The 27098-nt window shown below is 40.6% G+C and overlaps 1 long non-coding RNA gene and 1 pseudogene across 2 annotated transcripts; both read right to left on the minus strand.

Annotated features, from left to right (window-relative positions):
- Positions 1-14989: 14989 nt before the first annotated feature.
- Positions 14990-16079, minus strand: LOC139395890 (uncharacterized). Of its 2 annotated transcripts, none has more exons than XR_011630644.1 (4): positions 15962-16079; positions 15628-15645; positions 15429-15481; positions 14990-15154 (listed from the first exon to the last, which is right to left on the minus strand). It is a non-coding gene; the product is annotated as an uncharacterized lncRNA (long non-coding RNA). The 2 variants fall into 2 exon arrangements; XR_011630643.1 differs by having other exon boundaries at positions 15958-16063.
- A 2062-nt stretch (positions 16080-18141) lies between these two features.
- On the minus strand, positions 18142-19322 carry LOC139395887 (zymogen granule membrane protein 16-like; annotated as a pseudogene).
- Between the last annotated feature and the right edge of the window lie 7776 nt (positions 19323-27098).

The raw sequence follows: 27098 nt of genomic DNA on the forward strand, positions 1-27098 counted from the left end.
CCTGTGCTCTTCACAGATGAAAGCAGGTTCACACTGAGCACGTGACAGACGTGACAGAGTCTGGAGACGCCGTGGAGAACGTTCTGCTGCCTGCAACATCCTCCAGCATGACCGGTTTGGTGGTGGGTCAGTCATGGTGTGGGGTGGCATTTCTTTGGGGGGCCGCACAGCTCTCCATGTGCTCGCCAGAGGTAGCCTGACTGCCATTAGGTACCGAGATGAGATCCTCAGACCCCTTGTGAGACCATATACTGGTGCGGTTGGCCCTGGGTTCCTCCTAATGCAAGACAATAGTGTGGTTTTCCACTTTAATTTTGAGTGTGACTCCAAATCCAGACCTCCATGGGTTGATAAATTTGATTTCCATTGATAATTTTTGTGTGATTTTGTTGTCAGCACATTCAACTATGTAGAGAAAAAAGTATTTAATAAGAATATTTTATTCATTCAGATCTAGGATGTTATTTCAGTGTTCCCTTTTTTTGAGCAGTGTATGTTACATACATATATGATATTACAGTTTTTAATGTCCCGTTGGTAAGATAATCTTAATCATAGGTCATCAATTTTATTTTCCAATAATTGCACGTTAGCAAGAAGAACGGATGGCCTTGGGAGTTTTATCCATGGATTCTCAGCAGGGGCAGCCCGATCTGCGGCCACTTTTCTTGCCTCTTGTCTTCAAGCAAATTACGGGGATCTGGGCTTGTTCCAGAGAAAGAGGAAAGAGGAAATGACAGTGATTCCAGACCCATCCTTTCTCTCCATCCTCCTCTCTTCTATATCAGCTGCTCCAGAGACCATTAAAGACCTTCTGCTCGTGATAACAAATATAATTCTGCTAGTTTCATTTCTTTTTCAATCATCCAGGCCGTATCACAACCTGCCAAGATTGGGAGTCCCATAGGGCGGCGCACAATTGGCCCAGCGTTGTCCGGGTTTGGCCGGTGTAGGCCGTCAAATATAGGAATTTGTTCTTAACTGGCTTGCCTAGTTTAACAAAGGTTAAATAAAAAAATAAAAAATGCTCCAAAAACACAATTGTTCCACTCCAAAGACATTACTGTTCCATGATTATAATTGACAAGGTTGAGAAGTGAAAGATGAGCACGTACATGTACTCTGTGACGTATCCTTCCCTCTGTTGACGCAAATCACACATCACTAAAATTCAAGTTCATTGCCTTACATATAAGTATAGCCTTATACCAACACATGTAAAGTAAGATCTAATGTCAACAATGTCAACAATGCACACATCATGAAACACATCATTGTTTAATTGTGGAGAAGGATAATACATATTTGATATATAGTTATGTAGTGAATTATGGATAGTGAATTATGGATGTACTGAATAGCTAAACAAGTGTGGTGTTAGGAAAATAACCTCACACCCAACATCAACAAAACTAAGGAGATGATTGTGGACTTCAGGAAACAGCAGAGGAATACCCCCCTATCCACATCGATGGAACAGTAGTGGAGAGGGTAGTAAGTTTTAAGTTCCTCTGCGTACACATCACAGACAAACTGAATTGGTCCACCCACACAGACAGCATCGTGAAGAATGCGCAGCAGCGCCTCTTCAACCTCAGGAGGCTGAAGAAATTTGGCTTGTCACCAAAAGCACTCACAAACTTCTACAGATGCACAATCGAGAGCATCCTGTCGGGCTGTATCACCGCCTGGTACGGCAACTGCTCCGCCCACAACAGTGTGGCTCTCCAGAGGGTAGTGAGGTCTGCACAACGCATCACCGGGGGCAAACTACCTGCCCTCCAGGACACCTACACCACCCAATGTCACAGGAAGGCCATAAAGATCATCAAGGACAACAACCACCCGAGCCACTGCCTGTTCACCCCGCTATCATCCAGAAGCTGGACCTAGAGACTGAAAAACAGCTTCTGTCTCAAGGCAATCGGACTGTTAAACAGCCCCCACTAACATTGAGTGGCTGCTGCCAACACACTGACTCAACTCCAGCCACTTTAATATTAGGAATTGATGGGAATTTATGTAAAATATATCACTAGCCACTTTAAACAATGCTGCTTAATATAATGTTTACATACCCTACATTATTTATCTCATATGTATACGTATATACTGTACCGTGTATCACCAGCCACTTTAAACTATGCCACTTTGTTTACACACTCATCTCATATGTATATACTGTACTCGATACCATCTACTGCATCTTGCCTATGCCGCTCTGTACCATCACTCATTCATATATCCTTATGTACATATTCTTTATCCCTTTACACTTGTGTGTATAAGGTAGTAGTTTTGGAATTGTTAGCTAGATTACTCGTTGGTTATTACTGCATTGTCGGAACTAGAAGCACAAGCATTTCGCTACACTCGCATTAACATCTGCTAACCATGTATATGTGACAAATACAATTTGATTGGATTTGATTTGATTTATTGTCAATAATGAATAACCAATAATGATCAAAACTGAAGTTATAGGGAAACAGGGGTATTGTCTGTACTATGGTGTTGTAGTATGATTACATTTAACACTGTTATTTATCCTGGGCCTTGTACATTACATCTTCTAACTATAACCTATTCTGCAATGCACCATGATAATGCAAGTTTAGCACGTAATCCAGGCATCATCAAGATGTCTCTTGCTGGACACATAGGAAATCAGGATAATGCTTAAAAAAATGTTTTTAAACCTTTACGTTCCTCTGGACCTGTGTGATTCTAACAAGGCTTTATAGTAATCATCTGAAATATAGAGACTTATAACTACAGCCAATGGAGGTTATACCTATTAATTATTGTGTTAAATCTAAAATGTATTCTCAGGCAGGATTAAGTATTGACTAATACAAAGCCTGTTTACTGCAGGTAATTAATATACAGTGCCTTGCGAAAGTATTCGGCCCCCTTGAACTTTGCGACCTTTTGCCACATTTCAGGCTTCAAACATAAAGATATAAAACTGTATTTTTTTGTGAAGAATCAACAACAAGTGGGACACAATCATGAAGTGGAACGACATTCATTGGATATTTCAAACTTTTTTAACAAATCAAAAACTGAAAAATTGGGCGTGCAAAATTATTCAGCCCCTTTACTTTCAGTGCAGCAAACTCTCTCCAGAAGTTCAGTGAGGATCTCTGAATGATCCAATGTTGACCTAAAGGACTAATGATGATAAATACAATCCACCTGTGTGTAATCAAGTCTCCGTATAAATGCACCTGCACTGTGATAGTCTCAGAGGTCCGTTAAAAGCGCAGAGAGCATCACGAAGAACAAGGAACACACCAGGCAGGTCCGAGATACTGTTGTGAAGAAGTTTAAAGCCGGATTTGGATACAAAAAGATTTCCCAAGCTTTAAACATCCCAAGGAGCACTGTGCAAGCGATAATATTGAAATGGAAGGAGTATCAGACCACTGCAAATCTACCAAGACCTGGCCGTCCCTCTAAACTTTCAGCTCATACAAGGAGAAGACTGATCAGAGATGCAGCCAAGAGGCCCATGATCACTCTGGATGAACTGCAGAGATCTACAGCTGAGGTGGGAGACTCTGTCCATAGGACAACAATCAGTCGTATATTGCACAAATCTGGCCTTTATGGAAGAGTGGCAAGAAGAAAGCCATTTCTTAAAGATATCCATAAAAAGTGTTGTTTAAAGTTTGCCACAAGCCACCTGGGAGACACACCAAACATGTGGAAGAAGGTGCTCTGGTCAGATGAAACCAAAATTGAACTTTTTGGCAACAATGCAAAACGTTATGTTTGGCGTAAAAGCAACACAGCTTAACACACCATCCCCACTGTCAAACATGGTGGTGGCAGCATCATGGTTTGGGCCTGCTTTTCTTCAGCAGGGACAGGGAAGATGGTTAAAATTGATGGGAAGATGGATGGAGCCAAATACAGGACCATTCTGGAAGAAAACCTGATGGAGTCTGCAAAAGACCTGAGACTGGGACGAAGATTTGTCTTCCAACAAGACAATGATCCAAAACATAAAGCAAAATCTACAATGGAATGGTTCAAAAATAAACATATCCAGGTGTTAGAATGGCCAAGTCAAAGTCCAGACCTGAATCCAATCAAGAATCTGTGGAAAGAACTGAAAACTGCTGTTCACAAATGCTCTCCATCCAACCTCACTGAGCTCGAGCTGTTTTGCAAGGAGGAATGGGAAAAAATGTCAGTCTCTCGATGTGCAAAACTGATAGAGACATACCCCAAGCGACTTACAGCTGTAATCGCAGCAAAAGGTGGCGCTACAAAGTATTAACTTAAGGGGGCTGAATAATTTTGCACGCCCAATTTTTCAGTTTTTGATTTGTTAAAAAAGTTTGAAATATCCAATAAATGTCGATCCACTTCATGATTGTGTCCAACTTTTTGTTGATTCTTCACAAAAAAATACAGTTTTATATCTTTATGTTTGAAGCCTTAAATGTGGCAAAAGGTCGCAAAGTTCAAGGGGGCCGAATACTTTCGCAAGGCACTGTACCTTTATTTAACTAGGCAAGTCAGTTAAGAACAAATTCTTATTTTCAATGACGGCCTAGGAACAGTGGGTTAACTGCCTGTTCAGGGTTAGAATGACAGATTTGCAACCTTCCGGTTACTAGTCAAACGCTCTAACCACTAGGCTACCCTGCCGCCCCTGTTCCACTACAGCCTCGTTGATGAGAATGGGGGCGTGCTCGGTCCTCCTTTTCCTGTAGTCCACAATCATCAATCATCTCCTTTGTCTTGATCACGTTGAGGGAGAGGTTGTTGTCCTGGCACCACACGTCCGGGTCTCTGATCTCCTCCCTAAAGGCTGTCCCGTCGTGGTCGGTGATCAGGCTTACCACTATTGTGTCATCGGCTAACTTTATGATGGTGTTGGAGTCGTGCCTGGTCATGCAGTCATGAGTGAACAGGGAGTACTGGAGGGGACTGAGCGCGCACCCCTGCGGGGCCCCCATGTTGTGGATCAGCTTGTTGAATGTGTTGTTACCTACCCTTACCACATGGGGGCAAAATATCCTCCAAACACCAACTATCACTTTTATAGAACGGGTTACCAACATATTCAAATAATTTTTTAAAATGTTATTTTGATTCATTTATTCATACTATTTTATCCTTCCACAATATATAGTCCCAACACAAATCTAGGGTTGCTACCCATGCCAGTTGGTCATTCGTTCTATCGGTTCAGTCTTTTTGTTCTGTATCTATGGACGCGACCCAATCGTTCGATCTAAATGTTCTATTGCCATACTGGCTGGCAACGTTCTCATCCCTTGCTTGCTAGCTAGCCAACTATGGCTAACTTTCAGTCACATCAAACAGTGCAGCCAGAAAGTACCTGAATTTGCATTTGATAACGTAGTTTTCTAGTGACATTTGGATACATCCATAACAATGAGCTAATAAGCCGCAATTTCACCTGGCATAGGAAATGTGCTCTCTTGTCAGGACATTGTTGTTCAGAGGAGCTAGCCAACAACACAGCTAACATAATCACATCAAACTGAAGCTGGAAAAACTACATACTAGTTGCACTTTGTTTCGTTTGACCTGCTTTCTATTTACATTTCTTTGTTTATATCCATAAAAATTATGCCAACTGATTCATGATTTCGACTGGCTGAGAAATGTGGCCTGCCTGTCTGTCTCCTTCCGACATTTTCATTACTATGAGACAGCTTGAATATTGAAACAATGTTGCAAATGTTGGAGAGACAGACCCCAAGGTTTATACAAATCTCCGCTGTTGAAAACAAAATGTTAGTCTAAAAGAAACTTGAGATAATGTCTAGATGCCTTTTATAGTGGTGAACAAGTTTATAAATTGCCTGGCTGGGCTGATGAGACAGTGGATTGCGCAGGCAAATGGAACAGAGTAAATAGGCATTTTAACGTTATAGATTTAGCCGGTGGTAACTTGTGGAATAGACACCGGCTTTAATGGGGTTTTAAGGCTGGAATGCGGTTTTAACCAATCAGCATTCAGAATTAGACCCACCCATTATATAATCATAAATGAACAATGCATACAACAAAGTGGATGTGCTTTTGATGAAGATTACTATGGAGTGTCCCAGTGATATTTTGGCCTCCATAACATTTGGATGTATAGCGGACTTAAAACAAAAAAAGATCATTATGAATATTCTAAATAACAAGGTCACAAGATGTAGCGCAGTCAAACACAAGTCACTTATGAATGATTTGATTAAGTCCTGTTTTGCATTTATTTATTTGTGATGAGGAGGGTTCCCAGATAGGAGCCTTGTATTAACACACAATGCCTCTCCCCACTGCTCTCTCAACCTGTCCCTGGCCCTCCCCTTCAGTTTGTTACAGGGTGAACTTAAGTGTCCATACTTACATTTCTTAACAGTATTAACACGTGTATAATATTATGTTTTGATGTAATTACATCGTCTGTTATGTTGGTTGTTAAGACTATATAAAAGTTGTAGTTAAGCCTTCAGCTGTTTTCACATTTTCCTTTGCCTCTCCCCATGATCTTTGTCTGTCTATATGCTGCCATCTGCTGGTTCAGATTAGACATAACCACATAACACATTTATTACTGTCACACTGAGGACATGGTGATGAATATCGAGTTTCTAACTGGAGAGAGTAGTAACTAATCAATGATTGAAAACTACATCAACAACTGTCTGATTTAGCGATGGTACATTAGGCCAGGACTCTGGTCCTTATTGGACATGCCCCAGCAGGTCTAGACAGTCCTTAACTGAACACACACTGTTCTGTTTGACCAGAAGGCACACTGTACAGTATCTGTTTGAGCAAAGGTGCGACTACAGTTTAGTAAATTAATAATGCACAGCTAACCTGCATTATGCACTCCTTTAGAAGTAAGACTCCACCTGCTGTCATTGCCCTTATGAAAAAAGTTTGCAGTCAGAGTGCAGTATAACTGCAGTTAGAATCCAGTATATCTGCAGTATGCAGCAATTATTGCGTCCGAAATAAGACAGCCGACTGCAGTTACTCGACTTTTACCTCAGTTTCAAAACTACAAGCAGCATTCTACTGGCTTGGTCTCTCTTCAGTCTTTGGCTGTAGATTACTCCTGCTCGGGTCCTCTGAAATACAGCACCCTATGCAAAACATTACCAACCATGCGGGCATGAAAAGGCAATACTTTTTGGCAGGCCGATTTCCCTACCATCAAAAATAAGTTCCTCTTTATGCAACCACTCTCAACTCAGTGACTTTGCCTACATACAGTAGGCTTTGTTATACGACGACAGAATAACATTCAGACAGGTCCTAGATTAATATCTAAAATAAACAAAAACTAGTTGTTTCACAAATTCACAGAGTTCCGCAGAAGTCTTGTTGCCTACTCAGGAAAGACCATGGCTATTTTTTCCACTTTCCATTGATTAGAGTTTTCCACCTTCCATTGATTAGAGTTTTTCTTAATTCAGAGGGCCATGATCCAAAAGCGGTAGTTTGATATTGAAGATGGAAGGAGCAGCGACGCACACTGTGATAACGCCTACAACAATGGTGGTGGTGTTGGTCCATGTCCTCAGTGATGTGGATGGTGAGGAACTTAAAACTAGTGACTCTCTCTACTGCAGTCCAGTTGATGTGGATCGGGACATGTTCCCACCTCTGCTTCCTGAACTTAACAATCAACTCCTTTGTTTTGCTGACTTTGAGGGAGAGGTTGTTGTCATGACACCACAATGCCATCTCACTTACCTCCTCCCTATAGGCTGACTCGTTGTCGTTGGTTATCAGGCCTATAACCGTGTTGTCATCAGCAAAGTTCATGAGGGAGTTGGTGTTGTGCAAAGCCACACAGTTGTGGATGAACAGGGAGGACAGCAGAGGACTGAGGACACCCCTGGGGGGCCCCTGAGTTAAGAGTCAGTGTAGAGGAGGTGTTGTTGCCAATCCTCACAGCCTGTGGTCTACCCCTCAGGTGGTTTAGGATCCAGTTGCGGAGAGTGATGTCCTAACTACAACAAACATATTTGTGTCCAAGTTTGATGTAATAATTTATTGAAATCACTTTGGCAGTGGCTTTTACCATCTTTCTCACAATAACTGCCATCAGAATTCATGGAGGGAATCAATACCGCTTTGTTGATTAAACAAATTAAACACATTATGAAGATCAGACATTTTATATTGTTCATACCTTGTATCACATGGCTAATTGTACCCTTATCATAGGGGCACAATTAGTTCTGATAAAGGGAAGAGTTTGTCATTTGCTGAATCCCATTACTTTTATACAGATTTCCAGTCTGTTCGACCTGTATATTTTATGTGCATTATATACACATTTTGCATAGGCTAATAACCTATTCTATTTTTCTGAAGATGGAGATCAAAGCTTTGACTCCAGTATTAAAATGGATTGGACAGTAATGTTGTCCCACACTAGATGGTGGTACAATACAAGGCTAAGAAACAGGGCTGATGAAGAACATTACAGTTCATTCTCTTATTGATTGTTCAATAAAAGTATCACATACGAATAATATATTCATATATGTGACCCGTTTCAGGAAACTTGTCCTATATTGCGGGTCACTACTTCACAGGACAGGCGTTTGAATGTAAACTTTTTTTTTATCATGCGTTTTTTTGGCAGAAATGCCTTCTCGAACATGTGAACTTTCATGTGCCTTAATAACAAACCTGTATGCCATCTGTAAATACGAATACAATTGTTAAATTATGAGCCTAGTTGGTTTAGCCACAGAAAAAGACAGTAGTCTTCTTGCTAGCCGCTGAGAAAAATGAGTGGGCTGGACATGCCGAGAGATGAGTTTGAATTGGTCTGCCATATAGCACTGTCTATTGAGCTGATCAGTATGTGTTGGTAATCCTGGCTAATGCAGCTTTTTTTTTAATGTATCGCATAGTAAAACTGCTTGTGTGTTGCTCTCCACTCTCTGAAACTTGAGTATGATAGCTAAGGAGATGGAGAAAACACATGTCTCCGGATTACATTTTCAAACTAAGGGCAATCATGGCATCCTTGACAGGAGATGCGTCCATGTATACGGGTAAGAAAGAAAGTGGTTCCATTTCAAGTCAGTGTACTGTTAGCTAACTAATGTTAGCTGGCAGGCTCGCTAGCTAACATTACGTGTATGCTCTTATTATTCGTATCTCATAGCCATTTGCTTGGCTAGCTAACATTGAGCCAGGTTGGTGACGTCATGAGTTGGGATTATGGTTCATTGTTTAACTAGCTACGAGTCTGCTACACTGAACAAAAATATAAATGCAGCATGCAACAATTAAGAAAATTTTACAGAGTTACAGTTCATATAAGGAAATCAGTCAATAATTGTTTTGGGGGGGCCCTAATCAATGGATTTCACATGACTGGGAATACAGATATGCATCTGTTGGTCACAGGTACCTTTAAAAAAGTAGGGGTGGGTATCAGAAAACCAGTCAGTATCTGATGAGACCACCATTTGCCTCAAGCAGCGCGACACATCTCCTTCACATAGAGTTGATCAGGCCATTGATTGTGGCCTGTGGAATGTTGTCCCACTCCTCTTCAATGGCTGTGCGAAGTTGCTGGATATTGGCGGGAACTGGAACACGCTTTCGTACACCCTGGTCCAGAGCATTCCAAACATGCTCAATGGGGGACATGTCTGGTGAGTATGCAGGCCATGGAAGAACTAGGACATTTTCAGCTTCCAAGAATTGTGTACAGATCCTTGCGACATTGGGCCGTGCATTATCATGCTGAAACATGAGGTGAAGGCAGCGGATGAAGGGCACGAAAATGGGCCTCAGGATCTCGTCACAGTATCACTGTGCATTCAAATTGCCATCGATAAAAATGCAATTGTGTTCGTTGTCCATAACTTATGCCTGCCCATACCATAACCCCACCGCCACCATGGGGCACTCTGATCACAACGTTCATAATCTCGCCCACATGACGCCATACATGTGGTCTGTTGTTGTGAGGCCGATTGGAAGTACTGCCAAATTATCTAAAAACAATGTTGGAGGTTGGCTTTCCTGACACAGTTTCTGACAGTTTGTGCAGAAATTCTTTGGTTGTGCAGACCCACAGATTCATCAACTTTCTGGGTGGCTGGTCTCAGACAATCCCTCAGTGGGTGAAGCCAGATGTGGAGGTCCTGGGCTGGCGTGGTTACAAGTGGTCTGCGGTTATGAGGCTGGTTGGAAGTACTGCCAAATTCTCTAAAATGGTGTTGGAGACGGTTATGGTAGAGAAATTAACATTATCTTCTCTGGCAACAGCGCTGGTGGACATTCCTGCAGTCAGCATGCCAATTGCATTCTCCCTCAACTTGAGACATCTTTGGCATTGTGTTGTGTGACACAACTGCACATTTTAGAGTGGCCTTTTATTTTCCCCAGCAAAAGGTGCACCTGTATAACAATCAAGCTGTTTAATCAGCTTCTTGATATGCCACACCTGTCTTGGCAAAGTTGAAATGCTCACTAACCGATGTAAACAAAACAAATTAGAGGAATGTGAAACCTGGGACCAACACTTTACATGTTGTCTTTTTTGTTGTTGTTCAGTGTACATAGTATGGAAACCTGTCAAAAACACCTACTGTACATCATTGGAAATGCTGCCAGGGTTTTGCTTTGTGATGCAATACAGGGAGATACTGTAGTGAAGCAGTAGTCAAGCTAACATTTTAGAAAAATCACATATCATTTCTTTAAGATTTGCAGCCATCCCATTGCAGTATCATCCCCATTACACTAAATGCAAATAGAAAAAAATCCATATAATTTTTGCACCATTTAAATCGATGTCTGTTCCTCAGATTAGCTCAGATTTACTGGGACTAAAACAATGTTTCAAGGAACCACAGAATTATTCTGTAAAACAAAGACCATAAAAAAAGCATTTCCTAATTTCATCAAACTGTCTATCTCACCAAAACTAGTTAAGCAGCTTTGACTGTTGAACCATCCATATACTGTATAAACCACATCTATCAAACTGTCTAATCTAGACCATCCATATACTATATAAACCACATCTATCAAACTGTCTAATCTAGACCATCCATATACTGTATAAACCACATCTATCAAACTATCTAATCTAGACCATCCATATACTGTATAAACCACATCTATCAAACTGTCTAATCTAGACCATCCATATACTGTATTAACCACATCTATCAAACTGTCTAATCTAGACCATCCATATACTGTATAAACCACATCTATCAAACTGTCTAATCTAGACCATCCATATACTGTATAAACCCCATCTATCAAACTGTCTAATCTAGACCATCCATATACTGTATAAACCACATCTATCAAACTGTCTAATCTAGACCATCCATATACTGTATAAACCCCATCTATCAAACTGTCTAATCTAGACCATCCATATACTGTATAAACCCCATCTATCAAACTGTCTAATCTAGACCATCCATATACTGTATAAACCCCATCTATCAAACTGTCTAATCTAGACCATCCATATACTGTATAAACCCCATCTATCAAACTGTCTAATCTAGACCATCCATATACTGTATAAACCACATCTATCAAACTGTCTAATCTAGACCATCCATATACTGTATAAACCACATCTATCAAAAACTGACCATCCATATCTAATCTAGAGCATCCATATACTGTATAAACCACATCTATCAAACTGTCTAATCTAGACCATCCATATACTGTATAAACCACATCTATCAAACTGTCTAATATAGACCATCCATATACTGTATAAACCCCATCTATCAAACTGTCTAATCTAGACCATCCACACAGTCTGTGATTCGTAACAAAGTGGTGTCCTTCCCCACCACTTGTTTTGGTATTCAGCTGTACATTGAACAGCTTCCCAAATCTCAGACTTTAGCTTTAACTAAAACACTATGCAGCCCCATATTATAACAATTATATGGTGTTGGTATGATATATATTACGATTCTCATGATTCTACACTTATTGTGGTTATATACTGTTTTTTATTGTGATTCAATGTTCCAAACATTGCTCACTATATGTCTGTGGCAGAGAGACTAGAAAGCATGAGAAAGTAATGGAAGTAAAATTGCCCCCCAAAAATGCGCTTCCTATTTAAAATGAAAATGTGAAGTAAAACAGTCTACGAAGACAAATAAGAGTTTTAGTGCAGGGACAGCCAACTAGCACAAAAATAATAGTTTGATATTGTTGATGCGATACAACATGATCTATCGTGGAAAATAATATCCCAATATGTAACTATCCATTTTTTCCCCTTGTTTACTATTGGATAGGCGTTTCAACGGTCTTGCTGTTATAAATGTACAGTGCCTTGCGAAAGTATTCGGCCCCCTTGAACTTTGCGACCTTTTGCCACATTTCAGAAAAAAAAGTTCAAAAAGTTCAATTTTGGTTTCATCTGACCAGAGCACCTTCTTCCATATGTTTGGTGTGTCTCCCAGGTGGCTTGTGGCAAACTTTAAACAACACTTTTTATGGATATCTTTAAGAAATGGCTTTCTTCCATAAAGGCCAGATTTGTGCAATATACGACTGATTGTTGTCCTATGGACAGAGTCTCCCACCTCAGCTGTAGATCTCTGCAGTTCATCCAGAGTGATCATGGGCCTCTTGGCTGCATCTCTGATAAGTCTTCTCCTTGTATGAGCTGAAAGTTTAGAGGGACGGCCAGGTCTTGGTAGATTTGCAGTGGTCTGATACTCCTTCCATTTCAATATTATCGCTTGCACAGTGCTCCTTGGGATGTTTAAAGCTTGGGAAATCTTTTTGTATCCAAATCCGGCTTTAAACTTCTTCACAACAGTATCTCGGACCTGCCTGGTGTGTTCCTTGTTCTTCATGATGCTCTCTGCGCTTTTAACGGACCTCTGAGACTATCACAGTGCAGGTGCATTTATACGGAGAATTGATTACACACAGGTGGATTGTATTTATCGTCATTAGTCATTTAGGTCAACATTGGATCATTCAGAGATCCTCACTGAACTTCTGGAGAGAGTTTGCTGCACTGAAAGTAAAGGGGCTGAATAATTTTGCACGCCCAATTTTTCAGTTTTTGATTTGTTAAAAAAGTTTGAAATATCCAATAAATGTCGTTCCACTTCATGATTGTGTCCCACTTGTTGTTGATTCTTCACAAAAAAATACAGTTTTATATCTTTATGTTTGAAGCCTGAAATGTGGCAAAAGGTCGCAAAGTTCAAGGGGGCCGAATACTTCCGCAAGGCACTGTAGTTCCTTATTGACACCATTGAGGTAGGGTTTGTTAAGATGACAGATTAGTTTATCGTAGCTTCTGGCCACTACTGTATGTATTGTCTTATCAAAAGGAATACAATGAAATATAATGATTAAAGATATGCTTTTTATTAAAATGTCCAGAAGCAGATGTAGCAGAAAAGGATCAACAAATAACAAATGCAGAGTGTATAAAATAGTGAAGGTGAAACACCCTGAAACACTATTATCTCCCCATAATATTTGATTGTTCCATTAATCAAAGATATAATTAATCCTTTAAATCCCATATGAATCTTTCCTTTATTGTGATAAAATGTGATAACAACGCATGTTGACCCAAGCTGACAGGACTGTTTGAATATTCCTATCCGATGGACGCTGACAGAACTGTTTTTTATTTCACTATCTGATGGGGGCTTCATGAGAATTTAAACTGAATGAATTTGAATGTTTTGAATAATTTGGAATATTTTTGAGGTGATTCCTGACTTGAAGCAGGACAAAAATACTTTTAAACTTTCAAATTAATTCAGTTTAAATTCTCATGAAGCCCCCATCAGATAGTGAAATAAAAAACAGTTCTGTCAGCGTCTATGTCAAACATCCGTCCAACATATAAGGTCAGTTTCCTGGACCCAGATTAAGTTTACTCCTGGACTAAAAAGCATGTTGAATGGAGAATCTCCATTGAAAGTAACTAGTCCAGGACTAGGCTTAATCTGTATCTGAGATACCATCCCAAAGAGCAAGACATACTTTTTTCCCCCTAAAAAATAGGAGTTACTGTTTCCAGTGCTGTTTCCAGAGTACTGTTTCCAGCCCCTTCCATGTCCAACAATCCCCAGTGGGCTCCGATGGAGGAGTTTCCAGCCCCTTCCATGTCCACCAATCCCCAGTGGGCTCCGATGGAGGTGATCCCGGCACCATTGATGCGACCACTGAGCAGCCTCAGCTCATTGCCCATGTTGTCTGGGTAGAAGTTGAAGGAGATTTGGTTGGGCATGCCGGCTGACAGAGTGCGCCCCATGTTGGTGGTTAACACCAGGTAGCAGATGTAGTCTGCTGGGTTGTACTTCCCAGACACCTCGACGATGGCCTCATCATTAAACAGCTCAATCTCCTGCTTTAAGCCCCCTTCACCACCAAACACAGGAGACCAGTTGCTACCGTATCTGAGCTGCAACCTAAAACAGAGGAAGCTTTTCAAGTTGGTTGTGTTTTGATAAAGCACATTCAGACCGAGACAGCAGATAGCATCAGCGAAAATCAAGGAATTACATTTTACATTGTACTCTGGGTTAGATACGATAACACTATTGTTTGGTCATAAACTGAATATGTAATAAACACAACAAATGAATAAATACATAAATACATAAATACATAAATACATAAAGAAAGAAAGAAAGAAAGAAAGAAAGAAAGAAAGAAAGAAAGAAAGAAAGAAAGAAAGAAAGAACGAAAGTCTATTGGGTAGTGTAGTTGGACTGAGTCAGTGGTGTTTGTTGGGTAGTGTAGTTGGACTGAGTCAGTGGTGTTTGTTGGGTAGTGTAGTTGGACTGAGTCAGTGGTGTTTGTTGGGTAGTGTAGTTGGACTGAGTCAGTGGTGTCTGTTGGGTGGTGTAGTTGTACTGAGTCAGTAGTGTGTGTTGGGTAGTGTAGTTGGACTGAGTCGTGGTGTCTGTTCATGGGTCAGAGTCTGCTCACCCACTGATGAAGGAGTTGCTGTTGTAGTTGTAGTAGTAGTAGTAGTAGTAATAGTTGTTGTTGGTCTCCCACACTCTGACTCCCGTAATGCGCCCCTCACCGTAGGAAGAAAATGGGGTGCCAAGTCCTTGACCCACCTCAGAGGAATACGAGTAGGGGTCTTTGATGGCTAAAATAACATGGCCAATATGTTTACTATATTTACTATATTAATAATACATATTTATATACATCATTTTATTTTTAACAACACATTTCTGAAAGATCTTTACATTATTAATAAAGTGCAGATTAATTAACTGAAGTACATTCTGCAATGATTTAATCCATCAGTTTATGTCTCAAAGAAGAACTCCTAAGTCTAACTGAAAAAGACAAATTGGTGAAAGCACAAAAGCTATTATTTAATAATTATGATTCAGAATTGTATTTTTATAACTCACGCAAAGCCAAGCAGCCAGCCAAGAACATTGTGACAACCAGGATTAAGAACATTCTGCAAAAGTGAGGCATCGACACTTAAGACCTTTAATTTCAGTCAATTTCACTCTCATTCCGTTTCACTTTAAATGGTACAACTTGAAATAATGTAGTTAATAATGTTTTTCATAGTAGTTTGTCAAAACAAATAAGTCATTTTACCTGTCAGGTCAGTGTTTCCTAGGAGGGAAAAGAAAATAACCTTTTGAATTGTGACGTAACAAACAACAAACCATTCTTAATGTGAAATGTTATAAAACAGCTCTAAAAAGTTGAACCTAATCTTGTTTACTACAATCACTCTTGCAGTGCTAAGCTACTGTAAAACTTTTTTAAAGTCAGATCATTTCATTTACATTTAGAGGCCAAAGGGCATAATGTTTGTGCCCAAGAACCAAGAGATAATGAGTATTAACTTCATAACATTTCCCACACCAGTATTATGCATTAAATACAAGTGCACATTTTCTATTTAGTTAGTTGTGTAGTTACCCACAGTGCTATCTTGAGATGTGTGTCAAAACCTGTGAAAGCTTCTTGTCTCTCTGTCTCTGCCAGGTCCTTCTAGTCTACTGCTTCCTCTAAGAACTGCATTTATACCTGCTGAACATTCCATCAGCTCTAGATGGAAGGAGCATGACAAAGAACACCTTTAGTCAGTCACTATTGAGAAGTCAGACATTGTTTTCTAATTGGTCGAGGCTACTTTGGGAGGGAGTATCAAGGAATTACTATAAGGAAATAATAATTGTGTTCTTTTGAATTGTAACTAATTAATGATCTGAAATAGGGATAAAAAAGATACAATTTAACAACCGAACAATTAAAATAATATACCAACATCGTATGAATGTGTACGAAAATCGCTCAAAATCAGTCTCCCAATCTTCAGTTGTTTTATTACACCAAGAGGAACTCCTTCCCTTCAAACATTAACACGCTGATGAAGACAAGTGGAGCTGGTCATTAACAGGATGGTTGGTTCATTGGTTTGCTCAAATACCTACAGTATTTTATTGTAGAATATTTGTTTCAGAACATGTTTTTCCATTTAATTCTAGAGGGGCAGATGAGATTCTACATTTTCCGTCTCCATTATTTTCCAACGTTTTCTGCAGTCTGTTACAATACTCACATCTTCATTAAATCACTGGCAACCTGTTCATGTTACTACAGGAAAACAATCTGATTTCATTTTCTGCAGTCTGTTACAATACTCACATCTTCATTAAATCACTGGCAACCTGTTCATGTTACTACAGGATAACAATCTGATTTCATTTTCTGCAGTCTGTTACAATACTCACATCTTCATTAAATCACTGGCAACCTGTTCATGTTACTACAGGATAACAATCTGATTTCATTTTCTGCAGATGACCAGATAAATATCAGTAGAAGTTACAAAGTGATAAAATAAAAGTTTGTATACAGATGACAAGGTGAAATACCCCGAGGCACTTGTGACTACCTATCCATAATATGTGTTAGTTCAATTAACACATTAATACAAATATATAATGTAGGACCTAATTTATCAAAAATAAAGGTCAATATAAATCAAAATTGCTGTATTAACTACTTTTGTGTATGTAAGTTGAGTTATCTATTTTCTTTTAGTTGGGGAAGAACATGAATTTATCTCAATAACTACCCATTGGGCACACACTGGTTGAATCAACGTTGTTTCCACATCATTTCAATGAAATTATGTTGAACCAATGTGGAATAGACGTTGAATTGACGTCTTTGCCCAGTTGGTAGCTTCCCTTACAAAACATTTGTTTGCTGTATAACGCTAAGATAACAAGCTGAACTCATGTACTGTATATTAAATGTATTCTGATAAACTCATACATACTCATCTTTTCATTTGTTGTGGTAAATACAACCTTCAATAATGCATGTGACCTGTATGTGACTCTTCTCCTTCAAAGGCGTAACCTCAAAAAGAAAAGTGTGCATATTTAGAAAATACTCAATAATATTCTAAACATTCAAAATTAATTAAAAACTTCTTAAGGATAGGTGTCCCACAAGCAGGACAACTTCCGGGAAACTGGAGGGCGCGCAATTCAAATAAATAATCATGAATATTATGGATTTTAAACATTTATGTACATATAAGTGTGTTATATCGGCTGAAAGCTTAAATTCTTGTGGTATGTTAATCTAACTGCACTGTCCAATTTATAGTAGCTATTACAGCGAAAACATGCCATGCAATTGTTTGAGGAAGGCGCCCCACATCAAAATATTTTTCCACGGGCACAGGTTTCCTACATTTACATAACTATTAACTATTCACTTAATTTTTGAAAATCTTCCTCTGATTTGTCATCCAAAGGGGCCCAGCTATAACATGTAGTGTCGTTTTGTTAGATACAATCCTTCTTTATATCCCAGAAAGTCTGTCTTGTTGGCTCCATCGATTTGAGTAATCAACTCATTCAACTTGCAGAGAAAGGAATCCGAAAATCTACCCCTAAACTTTGTTTCAACAAGTCGAAATTAGTTTATATTTACTCCTCAGATACCCTAACATGTAATCAAACTATAATATTTATTTTGGAAATGCCCAATGGAGAATCTCCATTAATCGGAACTGGTCCAGGACTAGGCTTAATCTGTTTCCGGGGAACCAACCCAAAGAGCAAGACATACTTTTTTTTCCAATTAAGAGAAGGTGCTGTTTCCAGCCTCTTCCAAGTACACCAATCCCCAGTGGGCTCCAATGGAGGTGATGCCGGCACCGTTGAAGCGACCGCTTCAGCCTCAGCTCATTTCCCATGTGGGCTGGGTAGAAGTTGAAGGAGACTTGGAAGGGCTGGCCGGCCAACAGAGAGAGCCCCCGGTTGGTGGTGAACACCAAGGTGTAGATGTATTTTAGAGGGTTGTACTTCCCAGACACCTGGACGATGGCTCCATCTCCTGCTCTTCACCAACTTCGCAACCAATCACAGGAGACCAGTTGTAGCCGTATCTCAGCTAGAACCTCAGAACCAGAGCAGGATTTTCACAATACATATAGAAAGAGTGTGTCTGTTGGGTAGTGTTGTTGGACTGAGTTGTGGTGTCTGTTGGGTAGTGTAGTTGGACTGAGTCAGTGGTGTCTGTTGGGTAATGTAGTTGGACTGAGTCAGTGGTGTCTGTTCATGGGTCAGGGTCTGCTCACCCGCTGATGTAGGCGTTGGTGTTGTAGTAGTAGTAGTAGTAGTAGTAGTAGTAGTAGTAGTTGATGTTCTCCCACACACTGACCACTGTGGTGCGTCCCTCACCGGAGGAAGCAAATGCGGTGCCACCTCCCTGAACCACCGCAGAGGAATACGAGTGTGGATCTTTCATGGCTAAAATAACATGGGCATTATATTTAAAATGTATGTATACATGATTTTAGTTTTACCAACACATTTCTCAAAGATCTTCACATTATGATTAAAGTGCAGATTAATTTACTAAAGTACATTCTGCAATGCTGTAATCCATCAGAGGTTGTCTCAAAGAATACCTCTTAAGTCTAACTGAAAAAGACAAGTTGATGAAAGCAGAAAAGCTATTATTTAATTATTTAATTATTATTCACAATTGTATTGTTATTACTCATGCATTGCCAAGCAGCTGGCCAAGAACACTGACAAACAGTGGAGGCTGCTGAGGGAAGGACAGCTCCAAATAATGGCTGGAACTGAGCAAATGGAATGGTATCAAGCACATGGAAATCATGTGTTTGTTGTATTTGATACCATTCCACTAAGTCGGCTCATGTCATTACCACGAGCCCATCCTCCCCAATTATGGTGCCACCAACCTCCTGTGGTGATAAACACGATTGAGAACATTCTGCAAGAGATAGTCATCATTACTAATGACTTTTCATTTCACTCAGTTTCACTTTCACTACACTTAACTTCAAATGGCAAAACATGAAGTAAGTTTGTTAATAATGTTTTTCATAGTAGTTTATAAAACAAGAGAGGCATTTTACCTGTCAGGTCAACCACCCCTAGAGGGGGAATAACATACACGTTTTACCTGTCAGGTCAACCACCCCTAGGAGGGAAATAACATACACGTTTTACCTGTCAGGTCAACCACCCCTAGGGGGGAAATAACATACACGTTTTACCTGACAGGTCAACCACCCCTAGGGGGGAAATAACATATACGTTTTACCTGTCAGGTCAACCACCCCTAGGGGGGAAATAACATACACGTTTTACCTGTCAGGTCAACCACCCCTAGTGGGGAAATAACATACACGTTTTACCTGTCAGGTCAACCACCCCTAGGGGGAAATACCATACACGTTTTACCTGTCAGTTCAACCACCCCTAGGGGGGAAATAACATACACGTTTTACCTGTCAGGTCAACCACCCCTAGGGGGAAATAACATACACGTTTTACCTGTCAGGTCAACCACCCCTAGGGGGGGAAATAACATACACGTTTTACCTGTCAGGTCAACCACCCCTAGGGGGGAAATAACATACACGTTTTACCTGTCAGGTCAACCACCCCTAGGAGGGAAATAACATACACGTTTTACCTGTCAGGTCAACCACCCCTAGGGGGGAAATAACATACACGTTTTACCTGACAGGTCAACCACCCCTAGGGGGGAAATAACATATACGTTTTACCTGTCAGGTCAACCACCCCTAGGGGGGAAATAACATACACGTTTTACCTGTCAGGTCAACCACCCCTAGTGGGGAAATAACATACACGTTTTACCTGTCAGGTCAACCACCCCTAGGGGGAAATACCATACACGTTTTACCTGTCAGTTCAACCACCCCTAGGGGGGAAATAACATACACGTTTTACCTGTCAGGTCAACCACCCCTAGGGGGAAATAACATACACGTTTTACCTGTCAGGTCAACCACCCCTAGGGGGGGAAATAACATACACGTTTTACCTGTCAGGTCAACCACCCCTAGGGGGGGAAATAACATACACGTTTTACCTGTCAGGTCAACCACCCCTAGGGGGGAATAACATACACGTTTTACCTGTCAGGTCAACCACCCCAAGGGGGGGAAATAACATACACGTTTTACCTGTCAGGTCAACCACCCCTAGGGGGAAATAACATACACGTTTTACCTGTCAGGTCAACCACCCCTAGGGGGGAAATAACATACACGTTTTACCTGTCAGGTCAACCACCCCTAGGGGGGGAATAACATACACGTTTTACCTGTCAGGTCAACCACCCCTAGGGGGGAATAACATACACGTTTTACCTGTCAGGTCAACCACCCCTAGGGGGGGAAATAACATACACGTTTTACCTGTCAGGCCAACCACCCCTAGGGGGGGAATAACATACACGTTTTACCTGTCATGTCAACCACCCCTAGGGGGAAATAACATACACGCTTTACCTGTCAGGTCAACCACCCCTAGGAGGGGAAATAACATACACGTTTTACCTGTCAGGTCAACCACCCCTAGGGGGAAATAACATACACGTTTTACCTGTCAGGTCAACCACCCCTAGGGGGGAAATAACATATACGTTTTACCTGTCAGGTCAACCACCCCTAGGGGGGAAATAACATACACGTTTTACCTGTCAGGTCAACCACCCCTAGGGGGGGAATAACATACACGTTTTACCTATCAGGTCAACCACCCCTAGGGGGGGAATAACATACACGTTTTACCTGTCAGGTCAACCACCCCTAGGGGGAGAAATAACATACACGTTTTACCTGTCAGGTCAACCACCCCTATGGGGGGAATAACATACACGTTTTACCTGTCAGGTCAACCACCCGTAGGGGGGGGGGGAAGAAAATACACTTGTTTTAATTGTGAAATGTGACCTGACAAAGAACATTTACACCTGCTAAACATTCCATCAGCTCTAGATGGAAGGAGCATGACAAAGAACACCTTTATTAACTTACCATAAAATGCATCATGAAACAATTACAAAGATTTCACTGACTTACAGTTCATATAAGGAAAACAATCAATTGAAATAAATAAATTAGGCCCTAATCTATGGAGAAATACATCTGTTGGTCACAGATACCTTAAAAAACATAGGGGCGTGGATCAGAAAACCAGTCAGTATCTGTTGTGACAGGGTTGATCAGGTTATTGACTGTGGAATGTTGTCCTTTTCAATGGCTGTGCGGAGTTGCTGGATATTGGCGGGAACTGGAACACACCGTCATTTGAACATCTTGGCCATGTTCTGTTATAATCTCCACCCGGCACAGCCAGAAGAGGACTGGCCACCTAACATAGCCTGGTTCCTCTCTAGGTTTCTTCCTAGGTTCTGGCCTTTCTAGATAGTTTTTCCTAGCCACCGTGCTTCTACACCTGCATTGCTTTGCTGTTTGGGGTTTTACAATGGGTTTCTGTACAGCACTTTGTGACATCAGCTGATGTAAGAAGGGCTTTAGAAATACATTTGATTTATTGATTGATTGATCATACACATTGATCCGGGGCATTCCAAACATGTGATATGTCTGGTGAGTATGCAGGCCATGGAAGAACTGGGACATTTTCTGCTTCCAGCAATTGTGTACAGAACCTTGCGACATGGGGCCGTGCATTATCGTGCTGGAACATGATGTGAAGGCAGCGGATGAATGGCATGACAATGGGCCTCAGGATCTAGTCACAGTATCTCTGTGCATTCAAATTGCCAACAATAAAATGCCCATACCATAACCCCACAGCCACCATGGGGCACTCTGTTCACAACGTTCACAATGTCGCCCACACCATGCCATACATGTGGTCTGTGGTTGTGAGGCCGGTAGGACGTACTGCCAAATTATCTAAAAACAACGTTGGAGAAATTAACATTAAATTATCTGGCAACAGCTCTGGTGGAGATTCCTGCATTTAGCATGTCAATTGCACACTCCCTCAAAACTTGAGACATCAGTGACATTGTGATGTGTGACAAAATTGCACATTTTAAAGGGGCCTTTTATTGTCCCCAGCACCAGGTGTATCTGTGATCATGCTGTTTAATCAGCTTCTTGATATGCCATACAATATGCCATAAAGGAGAAATGCTCACCAACAGGGATGTAAACACATTTGTGCACAACATTTTAGAGAAATACGCTTTTTGTGCGTATGGAACATTCCTGGGATCTTTTATTTCAGCTCATGAAACATTGGACCAACATTTTATGTTACGTTTATATCGTTCTGTGTACAGTAGTTAGTTCACATGAAGATGTATGTAATTCATCTCTATTGACCAAAACAACTAAATCTGGACATTCTGGAGTCCTACTATGACAGTAAAATATAAGAACTATAGTCGGTTGTCAACTAAAGTTCATGACAATCACTGGATTATGTTGCATCATGCATTCCTGCTTGGACATGTTAGATGAAACAACTTGAATACCTCAGTAGTTTATTATTTATACTTCTTAATAAAGCAATGAGAATGACTTTATAAGATGATTACTCAGGGCTGGTGTCCCCAACTGTAAAATGTTGTGACACCAGAGGAAAATGTTAGTCTGGAGCTCTGTAGTAGTAACACTTAGGGTAGATGTTCATTCAGGGGGACACGTGATTTAAAATATAGCCCAAGTTGTTAGATTTATTTTTATAAAGTATAAGGCTTAAGCAGAGAGACAGGTAGACAGAGAACAAGAAGAAGCACCGAGTGACTGCAGAGAAGATGCTGAGACAGATAGACAGCACAACAGGGAGGCAAACCAAATGTGACTCACCACCTGGATTCGGTCTTATGTAGCAACATTTTAAATGGGTCTTTTTACATTGGTAAAAAGTAGAGACTCAGAGCTACAAAATGGTATATCATACACTGCATTTTTGAGGAACAATGGGAAAGTAATTCTGATTTGAAAGTTGATAAACTTGTAAACTCACTTTTGAGAAAAGGGCCTTTGAATATTTTGGTACCTACTGGAGAACTCTCCTTTGTCTACACCCATTCAGCATTGTTCACACACTCTTAAACCAGCCCCACCCATCTATTTAAAGATTCACATGTGAGGTCATGTGCTAAACAGTGAGTAGTGTAGTAAAGATTTAAAGTGGTAGTAGCCAACAATATGGAAAAATTCCAGGTAAACAGAAAGTGTCCAGATACAAAAGACTTTATAAATATTAGATGGCTCTTACCCAGACACACTTGTCTAAATTGATGGGCCATGTGAAAGAAATGCTATAACCCCACGCCACGTTCAGTGGTGTAAAAAGTATTAGGGTCATACTTGAGTAAATGTAATGATACCTTAATAGAAAATGACAGAAGTAAAAGTAAAAGTCACCCAGTAAAATACTAAAAAAATCACCCAGTAAAAGTCTAAAAGTATTTGGTTTTAAAAATCCATTGTTTTCTTTCGAAATGTAATGAAGTAGAAGTAAAAGTTGCCAAAAATATGAATAGTAAAGTAATGTAGATACCCCCAAAAAATACTTAAGTAGTACTTCAGACTGTGGTGGAGCTTGTGCATTTGTCCGCCAGGCACAATACCAGAGCACAAACTTGTTCTTGTTTTTTGTTTTGGCCACCACAGTTATCACAATTCAGGTCCAACTGTGTTTCCCCAACTCTGTAGTTGGTGAAGAAATGGTGCATGTAGTTGATGACTGCGCTGCTGCCTTTGCTGGATGACATGCCTTCATCAATCAATAGTTTACTTGTTGGGGTATTCCTGCACAGCAGACACCAAACAAGCCACACTTGCGAAAAGTTAAAAAGTAGATGGAACCTGGCTGCATAGGGTCAGAAGGACAGTGCGCCTGCAAACAACAAAATAACATTATGATAAATTACAATTAATTGTCTCACCCCTGTCAATCTGTCTTTCCACAGCTCAGTGAAAGACATTTGCCTGCCTCCCATATATACAGTGGGGCAAAAAAGTATTTAGTCAGCCACCAATTGTGCAAGTTCTCCCACTTAAAAAGATGAGAGAGGCCTGTAATTTTCATCATAGGTACACTTCAACTATGACAGACATATATAAAAATCCAGAAAATTACATTGTAGGATTTTTAATGAATTTATTTGCAAATGATGGTGGAAAATAAGTATTTGGTCACCTACAAATAAGATTTCTGGCTCTCACAGACATGTAACTTCTTCTTTAAGAGGCTCCTCTGTCCTCCACTCATTACCTATATTATTGGCACCTGTTTGAACTTGTTATCAGTATAAAAGACACCTGTCCACAACCTCAAACAATCACACTCCAAACTCCACTATGGCCAAGACCAAAGAGCTGTCAAAGGACACCAGAAACAAAATTGTAGACCTGCACCATGCTGGGAAGACTGAATCTGCAATAGGTAAGCAGCTTGGTTTGAATAAATCAACTGTGGGAGCAATTATTAAGAAATGGAAGACATACAAGACCACTGATAATCTCCCTCGATCTGGGGCTCCACGTGAGATCTCACCCCGTGGGGTCAAAATGATCACAAGAACGGTGAGCAAAAATCCCAGAACCACACGGGGGGACCTAGTGAATGACCTGCAGAGAGCTGGGACCAAAGTACTATTGACAGACCTCTCCCCATCTTTGCAATCTTTGAATCTATATTTTGACCATGACAGTTTACAATCTAAGGTAACACCAAGTAATTTAATCTCCTCAACTTGTTCAACAGCCACACTATTCATTACCAGATTGAGCTGAGGTCTAGAACTTAGGGAATGATTTGTACCAAATACAATGCTCAAAGTTTTAGAGATGTTCAGGACCAGTTTATTACTGGCCACCCATTCCAAAACAGACTGCAACTCTTTGTTACGGGTTTCAGTGACTTCATTTGTTGTGGTTGCTGATGCGTATACAGTATGGTTGAATAATCAGCATACATGGACACACATGCTTTGTTTAATGCCAGTGGCAGGTCATTGGTAAAAATTGAGAAGAGTAGAGGGCCGAGAGAGCTGCCTTGTGGTACACCACACTTCACATGTTTGACATTTGAGAAGCTTCCAAAAATAAAAAAAAACCTTGAGATATATTAGATAGATATCTCTGAATCAACGACATGGCAGACTTTGAAAAGCCATAACACATACCTTTCTTCAACAACAGGTTATGGTCAATAATATCAAAGGTTTCGCTGAAATCTAACAGTACAGTACCCACAACTTTTATTTTTTATTTTTTTTATTCCACGGTAAGCCAGTTGAGAACTAGTTCTCATTTACAACTCCGACCTGGCCAAGATAAAGCAAAGCAGTGCAAAAAAACAACAACACAGAGTTACACATAAACAAATGTACAGTCAATAACACAATATAAAATAAATAGAAAAATATATGTACAGTGTGTGCAAATGTAGAAGAGTAGGGAGGTAGGCAATAAATAGGCCCTAGAGACTAAAATAATTACAATTTAGCAATTAAACAGTGGAGTGATATATGTGCAGGTGATGATGTGCCTGTAGAGATACTGGGGTGCAAAAGAGCAAGAGGGCAAGTAATAACATGGGCATGACGTAGTTGGGTGTGCTATTTACAGATTGGCTGTGTACAGGTACAGCGATCGATATGCTGCGCTGACAGCTGACGCTGAAAGTCAGAGAGGGAGATATAAGTCTCCAGCTTCAGATATTTTTGTAATTTGTTCCAGTCATTCCAGTCATTGGCCAGATGTATTCAGAATGGTGTCCACTGCGTAGAGGTGGAGCAGAGAATTACAAGCAGCAAGAGCGACACCATTGATATATACAGAGAAAAGAGTCGGCCTGAGATTTGAACCCTTTGGCAACCCCATAGAGACTGCCAGAGGTCCAGACAACAGGCCCTCCGATTTGACACACAGAACTCTATCTGAGAAGTAGTTGGTGAACCAGGCGAGGCAGTCATTTGAGAACCCAAGGCTATTGAGTCTGCTGATAAAAATGCGGTGATGGACATAGTCGAAAGCTGCTCTGACAGCTGACGCTTAAAGTTAGAGAGGGAGATATAAGTTTCCAGCTTCAGAGATTTTTGCAATTCGTTCCAGTCATTGGCAGCAGAGAAATGGAAGGAAAGGCGGACAAAGTATGTGTTGGCTTTGGGGAGGACCAGTGAAATATACCTGCTGGAGCGAGTGCTACGCGTGGGTGTTGCTATGGTGACCAGTGAGCTGTGATATGGCGGAGCTTTACAGAGCAAAGACTTATAGATGACCGGGAGCCAGTGGATTTGGCGATGGATATGTAGTGAGGGCCAGCCAAGGAGAGCATACAGGTCGCAGTGGTGGGTAGTATATGGGGCTTTGGTGATAAAACGGATGGAGCTGTGATAGACTACATCCAGTTTGCTGAGTAGAGTGTTGGGAGCAATTTTGTAAATGACATCGCCAAATTCAAGGATCAATAGAATAGGCAGTTTTACGAGGGTATGTTGGCGCCATGAGTGAAGGAGGCTTTGTTGCGAAATAGGAAGCGGATTCTAGATTCTGGAGGGAGAGTTTACAGTCAAACCAGACACCTAGGTATTTGTAGTTGTCCACATATTCTTGGTCAGAATCGTCCAGAGTAGTGATGCTTGTTGGCCAGGAGGGTGCTTGCAGCAGTCGGTTGAAGAGCATGCACTTAGTTATCCTAGCATTTAAAATCAGTTGGAGGCCACGTCAGGAGTGTTGTATGGCATTGAAGCTCGTT

This window comes from Oncorhynchus clarkii, unplaced genomic scaffold, assembly GCF_045791955.1.
Source record: "Oncorhynchus clarkii lewisi isolate Uvic-CL-2024 unplaced genomic scaffold, UVic_Ocla_1.0 unplaced_contig_11865_pilon_pilon, whole genome shotgun sequence".
Taxonomy (NCBI): Eukaryota; Metazoa; Chordata; class Actinopteri; order Salmoniformes; family Salmonidae; genus Oncorhynchus; species Oncorhynchus clarkii.